Source organism: Ailuropoda melanoleuca, chromosome 8, assembly GCF_002007445.2.
Source record: "Ailuropoda melanoleuca isolate Jingjing chromosome 8, ASM200744v2, whole genome shotgun sequence".
Classification (NCBI taxonomy): Eukaryota; Metazoa; Chordata; class Mammalia; order Carnivora; family Ursidae; genus Ailuropoda; species Ailuropoda melanoleuca.
The window spans coordinates 25,812,432-25,819,732 of NC_048225.1; the positions used below are offsets into that span (position 1 = coordinate 25,812,432).

General features: G+C 50.5%; 1 long non-coding RNA gene across 1 annotated transcript; it reads left to right on the plus strand.

Annotated features, from left to right (window-relative positions):
• The first annotated feature begins 1,788 nt into the window (after positions 1-1,788).
• LOC117803515 lies at positions 1,789-6,697 on the plus strand. Its single transcript, XR_004627492.1, has 3 exons — positions 1,789-1,984; positions 4,784-4,981; positions 6,600-6,697. It is a non-coding gene; the product is annotated as an uncharacterized LOC117803515 (long non-coding RNA).
• The last annotated feature ends 604 nt before the right edge of the window (positions 6,698-7,301 follow it).

The following is a 7,301-nucleotide window of genomic DNA, read 5'->3' on the forward strand; positions in this document are numbered from 1 at the left end:
TCAGCAGAGTCTGGGTATTTCTCTGTGCGGTCCAGTCTCTCTGAGGTTGGATGAGGAGAGAGAAGTGGGGAAGGGAGAGGCGTGAGTTTGCTTCACAGGTCTCCTACGGACCCACTGTGACATCCACAGGCAGCCGTAACTGACCCCATTTTTCTGACCCGTGTAGGAAGCCGTAACTCTGCAGGTGACCCAGTCTCCCACCCAAGGGGAGACTTCACCTTCTCAATCATGTTTCCCAAGGGAGCACATTTTAGAGAATTGGTATTCTGAAGCACCCACCTTCTGAAAGGCAATCCAGGGGAGGGCAGGTTGGGATTAAACTTGTGTTTTTAAGCCTCACCTCAGGGCACTGGTCCTCCTTTGAAACCCCTTTGCCTTACACCAGGTCACTCCTCAAATGTACCTGGACACATCCTACCTGTAGCAGTTCTTTCTTTCTTGCTTGCTTTTGAAGGTTTATTTATTTATTTATTTATTTATTTATTTGAGAGAGAGAAAGAGCACACAGAGAGAGAGAGAGAACACAGAGAGAGACAGAGAGAAAAACTCAAGCAGACTCTTCACGGGGCCTGGATCCCCACTTGGGACTCAGTCTTACCACTCGGAGATCAAGACTTGAGCCGCAACCAAGAGTTCAAGGCTTGACTGACTGCGTCACCCAGGCACCCCAGCAGCACTCTTTCTTGTGCTTTAAGCCTTGCATCAACCTTGGGACCCTAGCCTCCTGGGTTCAGAGGCTTTGTCCCCACAAGTGGCCTAGTACAGGGCCCTGAGGGGGTAAACAGGCTAGCAGGGTGGAAACAGGAGTCAGTAATTCTTTGGTCCTTCTCTCCTCCTCCCTATGTTTCTCCTTTCCTCCAAATCCCTAACATTCATGTATGAGTCAAAAAGATGATCAAGGGATACCCACAGGCTCTATGGGAAGGAAAGATGGAAGACCTTCTTGCACACACGTGATCAAGTCTCCCTGAGTTTATGATAGTATCAGCTGGTTGGCTGGAGGGGTGCCTATCTCCTCCCTGGGTCATTGCCAATTCACCTGTCGGACGTTCTCTGTCAGAGTCATAAACGAAGACTTTGGGCTCAGGAGCCTAAGATCGTGCACCCCTCCTCATGCTGCGGGGGAAGCACAGCTGCCAAAAGCCCCTGTGGACCTTGGCTGGGACACAGGCTGGCCAGGGAAAAGGATCCCAGGGCCCAGCCCCCTGCCTGAGAGGCGGCAGGCCACGGGCTCTGGGGAAGGACCCCGGAGGGCGGGGCCGCCCGGGGCTCCCGGCCTGCGCTGCAGCCACCGGCCAGCAGGGGGCGTCCGCTAACGAGAGGGAACCTGTTGGCAGGCGCCCGGGAGCTGAGCGATCGGGGACAGGCGCTGACAGCGCGCAGGACCCGAGCCAGAGGGTAAAAAGGACTTGGAGGATTCAGAGGAGACTGGCGTGCAACAAAGAGGCTTGCGAGGCTGACAGGGAGTTGGTAGCCAACACAGGCGCAATCTGCCGGCCTCAGCGGGGAGATGGGGGTCTGGCTGGCCCGGTGTGTGGCTGCACCATCTGAACATCTTGATTTGCTGCTAATTGAGCAGCCTGACACCGGCGCGAGCACGTGACCCACCCGCAGCTGAGACCAGAGACTCGGGCTCCCCGGGCTCACTGCGGAGCAGGGAGAACCAACTGCCGCGGGCTGCCGAGAAAGCCGGCCGTGCCAGGGAGAGCGGGCCCGGCTGGGCCTGCGAGCCAGCCCCGAGCCAAGGGCCTTGGCGGCCATCCCGCCGAAGGCCTGGCTCCCGCGCTCCACTTCGCCACACGAGCCCTCCAGCTGGCAGGACGGGCAGCTTCTGTGCCATGAGAGTGATAAGGGCAGCAGCCCTCGGTCGTGGCTCGGCTCCTGCGGCCTCGGATGCTGCCTAGCTCCATGCGCTGGGGAACTTCCCATGGGGCAGGTTATCCCCATCTGAGTGATGCTGAGACCCGGGGTTAAGGAGGGTTAGGTGAGTGGACGACAGCTAACAAGTAGCAAGGCTGGGATGGGACCCCAGTGGTCCTCGGCTCCAGAGTTCATGTTTGACAGCCACAGATAGCATAATCTGGAAAACAAAAATTTTTTTCCTCCTTCTATCATTTGCTTATTTCGTTTACCCATAATGTCTTCTGGTTCATCTAGGTTGTGAATATGTAGGGTTTTCTTCTTTTTAAAGACTGTGTAATAGTCCATTGCATGTATCTATCACCTGTTCTTTATCCATCCAAGCGTTTAGGTCATTGCCACATCTTGGCTACAGTGAACGTGGAATGCAGATTATCTCTTTGAGCTGCTGATTTCAATTCTCTTGGAGAAATACCCAGAGTGAGAGATTGCAGGATCCTTTGGAAGTTCTAGATTCCACTTCTAGGAGGGATCTAAAATAGTCAAACTCATAGAAGCATAGAGTAGAATGGTGGTTGCCAGTGGCTGGGGAAGGGGGCAGGGGGGAAGTTGCTAATGAGTGGGTACAAAATTTCAGTTATGCAAGAGGAAGAAGTCCTAGCAATCTGCTGTATAACACTGTGCTTATAAATCACAATACTGTATTGTGCACCTCAAAAACTGTTAAGAGGGTAGATTTCATGTTACACATTCTTACCACTGTAAAACACATGTTTTTAAAAAAGAAGGGAGGACAGAATTCACAATGTCCCCATCAGTCATATCACTCATGAATTTCTTGAAAACTTTTTGATTCTAATTATAAGTAAGGAAGATTTGTGTCCCTGGTGTAATAATTATCTTGTGCTCATCTGATGCTTTCCAGTCTAAACAGTGCCTTTACATCTGTAATCATATTTGGTCTTCGTAACCCCCCGCCCCAGAAGCAGATATTTTCTCAATTTTCAGAGGTGGATCCACTGAGGTCCAGGCGATGAGGAAACCCCCCTGGGAATGGCCCCCACCTTGGGACATGAACCCAAGTTGCTTGTTCCACTCACCACTCAGGGTCAGGGGCAGAATCCGTGTCGGGGTGCAGCACCGAGCAAGCCCCTGGCCTCAGCTCTGAATCAAACCTTTTACTGCCCAGCTTTGATTTGGCAAGCGCTAATGAGTCTGTTTTGACCACTGTGCTCATTTCTGTGGTGTCATCCTTCAAATCCATTTGTTCCATCATTTGATTAATCCACGGATTAGGTTAGAGCGAGGAGGCTTCGATGCAGCGGGCACGAGTGTTTAAGCACCTCTCTTCCTCTCCCTGTGCGTCTAAGTGCTTCTCCCTTCCGGTTTTACCTACCCAGGGAAGCAGGGCACACACAGGTGAGGCGTGTGTGTAAGAGTGTGCATCCCCGCAGATGAGTAAGGGGGCCGAAATGAAGGGAAAGGTCTGGAGTCTTACATTTTTTTACTGAAAGTAAAAAATCAATCCATGACCTTAAAGAAGTTTATGAATTCCTAGCTTAGGAATCAATGCACATTGATTTTTGTGCCTCTGCATGAGCTGTACAAGTACACTGTCAAACGATGAAAGCTGTGTTTTGTTGGGCTTGGAATGGGGATAAGCAGGTGCCATTTTCTACCAGGTTGCCAAGAGGAAAAAAGGGAAAAAAAAAATGTTCATTCGGTGGCGGTCTCAGTCCAGAGCCTGGGGCCTCCGGCTGTGATGGCTGAGTTCTGACACTGGCTCCGATCAGAGGGTCAACATCATGGTTTCTTGACCATGACACCCCAGTCCTTTTGCCCACACCCCATCCTCTGCAGCTCCAAGCCTTTTCCACTCACAACCTCCCTTTCCCGAGATGGTTTTCCATGCTTAGATTCCCAGGGTGAGCGATTGCTAAGCAAAAGAAAGACGAGAAGCAGGGCAGAGATAAGTAATGTAGAGGTGACTTAATAATTTACATTTGAGCAATATATTCCATTTAAAGAGTCATTTTCTGTGCATTATGTCATTTGGTCACCATAACACCCTTGGGAGTTGTTCAGAGTATGTATCATTGCTCTCATTTTACAAAAAGGGAGCCGATGCTGAGAAAGCCAGTGACCTGCTCCAATCTGCCAGCTGGCATCAAACACAGCCAGCATTTGCACCTGGGGCTCCTGCACTGGGATGGCTCCTGCGGTGTCCAGGGGACAGAGCAGCTCTGTCATGATGGAAGCTACAGTGTAAGGAGAGAAGAATCATCTTTATGCATGGGGACAATGTACAGTAGACATATGCGTGCACATTTAAAGAAGGTAATGCAATTGAGTCAGTGTAGAAAGATAAATACAAGTGCGAAAGAATCTGGACAAGAGAAAGAAACAACCTGAAGTTGTGGCTTGGGCTCCTGCTGGGCTTGGTGGGTGGAGCCCCCCCCCCCCCGTGGGACCGCTGGGACTGCTGGCATTGGGCACACACCTCGGGGGCTGGGGAGGTCGCCTTCATGAATGAGCCCTAGGCCCCTGGAACTCAGCTGTCCCCAGGTAACCCCTTTCCCCTGTCCCCCCACATTCCTGCTCCTGCTGTAATTTCTGGCTGTATTGCTACCATATTGCCATTTGCCTGCTCCAGGGGCCCAGAGCCCATCTCTCTACCCTCCACTCGCCATCAGTTTCCAGCTCGTATGTATTTTGCTTCTTATAACTTTTGCTTGAATTCTCTTCTTTTATTCCTTCTGACTCCTGGTTCAGGTTTTCCTAGTATCTTATATCAAGTCTTGGTGTCCCTTCCTCAGATATGCATATTTATTTGATTTAAAACAAAAAAACCAATTTGGTGAAGTAAGCCACTTTCAGGGTTAACTGGGATTTCTTCCCTTTATCTCTCTTCCCCTCTACACAGTCAGGTCATCAGCACTGGCCAGGAACCTGGGTATATGGAAGTAACCCACGTGGAGAGATGGTCTGCCCACTTATCTGGAAAGGCTGAAGCATTTCCCAAACCTTGGCACAATCTATGGGGAGGAAGGCACTTCAAAAAGATGAAGGTTAAAGTTTTCTAGCAACCTGGTCACATAAGGAACTTGAAAGAGAAATTAAGGTGAGTTATAAGAAGATGTATTTCTTACACCCCTAAATACGTGGACCGTGATTCACAGACACTGGCCCCATGTATTACCGATAAATCTCAAAGACTTTCAAACTTCACGTGAGAACAAAGCAATGTTTAATGTCTCTCTCTACACCCCCCTTCACACACACACACACACACACACACACACACACACACACACACACACGGACAAAGTGATCCAGCTGAAAGGTGCATCTGATCGTTTCATTCCAGAATTGCAATACCTCGGGGCTTCTGCCTGCCTGCAGGATCAGGTCTATGTGTCTTGGCAGGGTCCTCTGTGATCTCTGCCCTCCCCCACCTCTCCAGGCTCCTTCCTAGCTACCGCCTGCGTCTTGTGTTACATTCCAGTCATGCTAAATGCTTATAAATCTCAGCCCCTCCCATGTTGTTTCATGCCCTATCACCTTTATTCATGCTGTTCCCTCAGGCAACATTTCCTCTCCCCTAATTCCCTTGTCACCTGGATAATTTCCACTCAACCTTAAAACTCTTCTCCTCAGACATCCCTTCTTGCAGAAAGCCTTCCCTGACTCCCCAGGCGGCCTCCCATGTCACGTCCTCAGAGCAGTCTCCTTCAAGTCCCCAGCTGCAGGGAGGGCTGGCATGAGGTTGGCAAGGTTTCTGGGGTGGAAAGGGAATAGCAGGTGAAAGACTGGTCTTTAGGAGCGACCTACCTGCTCCCTCCACTTTCTGTCACAGGGAGGACACAAAGAGAGTGGAGTCAAATTTGAGGCTCTTCATGGGTTGACTTCCACAGGCTTTCGGCCCTGAAAAATAAATAGTGCTGGCATAAAATATCACGTGAAATGACAGATCAAAAAGTCATATTTTAACCAAAATGGCTTCTAGTACAAAGGTCAGTACTTCTGGGATTAAATTTTCTCTCTTTTGGGGGGAGCTTCTAGGCCCTTCTTTTCACTGGGCTAAGCACCTAAAACCGAGGAGAGAGACAGAGAGACATGTCTCCTCCCACTCCTCACCTCTGTGCCCCCCGGGAAGAGAACAAGCTCCAGAGAGGGGAAGGAAAGGAACCCGCAGACTTCTACTTGTGCCCGGAATTGTCCCTGCTCCATCACCCTTGTCCCTTACACCTTCCCTTAAAGTCAGTTACATTGTCACTGGCCAATTTGTTCAGCACAGGGACATGGGGGTGGGAGGTCTTCCACTGGCAAATCTTGAGCTGATGACAATTAGGGACGCTGATCAATGTCCATCACCACATTTGCTTGATTTTGAGGGCTGGCTTATGAATGGTTGGAAACGGTGGCTGCGCAGTGCATGGGCGCAGGGGAGAGCTAGAAGGGGGCAGCTGGAGTCGGTGCCCCAGAGGGAGCTGAAATCTGCTCCTTGTGCTCCCAGCCTCCAGTCCCCCCAGGCAGAACCACTATCTAATCAGCCCTCGGGGGCCCCCACAGCCCAGAAGCAGGCTCCCTTTGGCACCGGCATGGTTTCTGAGTCTCCCGTCCAGAACACCTTGCCTCTGCGGATAACTGTGGTTTACATCCGTACATCCATACATCCATACATATGGATAACGAGCCTTGAAAAGCAGAGAGGATTGTTTCTTTTCTTCTCTCCACAGGTTTGCATGTATTTGTTCTGGAAGGGAGCATCACTTGGAGGACGCCTGCTCAGAGAGGTGCCGAGCTGTCTGGTACCGACTGTGTCTGCAGAGAGGGATAAAGGACAGGGAGGGGCTCAAATGCAATCTGCAAATCCGACTCTTAATCAGAGCAGCCTGCTTTACAAGCTGGCTTATAAATGTGAAAAAATAAAAGTCCCTTAAAGGTCCCTTGGACTATTTGCTGAGAACACACACACCTGCTCCTGGTCAGTAAACAGTCCTCTCTGGGCTTGGGGGGAGGGAGCAGTGAGGAAGGGAGGAAGGAAATGAGGATGGAGGCTGGGGGCAAACAAAAAGCATCATGAGGGGAAGGGGTAAGGCCAGCAAGGGGGCAAATAAAATTCACTCAGAATTGTAGTAAAGGGGAAAACAGAGCCTGGAGCCCGAATGAGCTGACTTCTCACAAACCGGTCATTCTAACCAGGGTAGGGAGGACAGCAGGGAGGATTACCTGGTTAATCTCTCCAGACAACAGCCAGAGGCTATCCCTTGGGGTGGGTGTCTCTGCTAGAGAGCATTCCTTTTAATCCTTACTCTTGGAGGGGGTGGTCTTAAACTGGTCTGAAGGAGGAGCTAAAAGGAAAGGAACCGTTTACCAAGCTAGGTAAGTTTCTCAACCTTGTCACCACTGACATTTTGGACAGGAAACCCTTTCTTGTA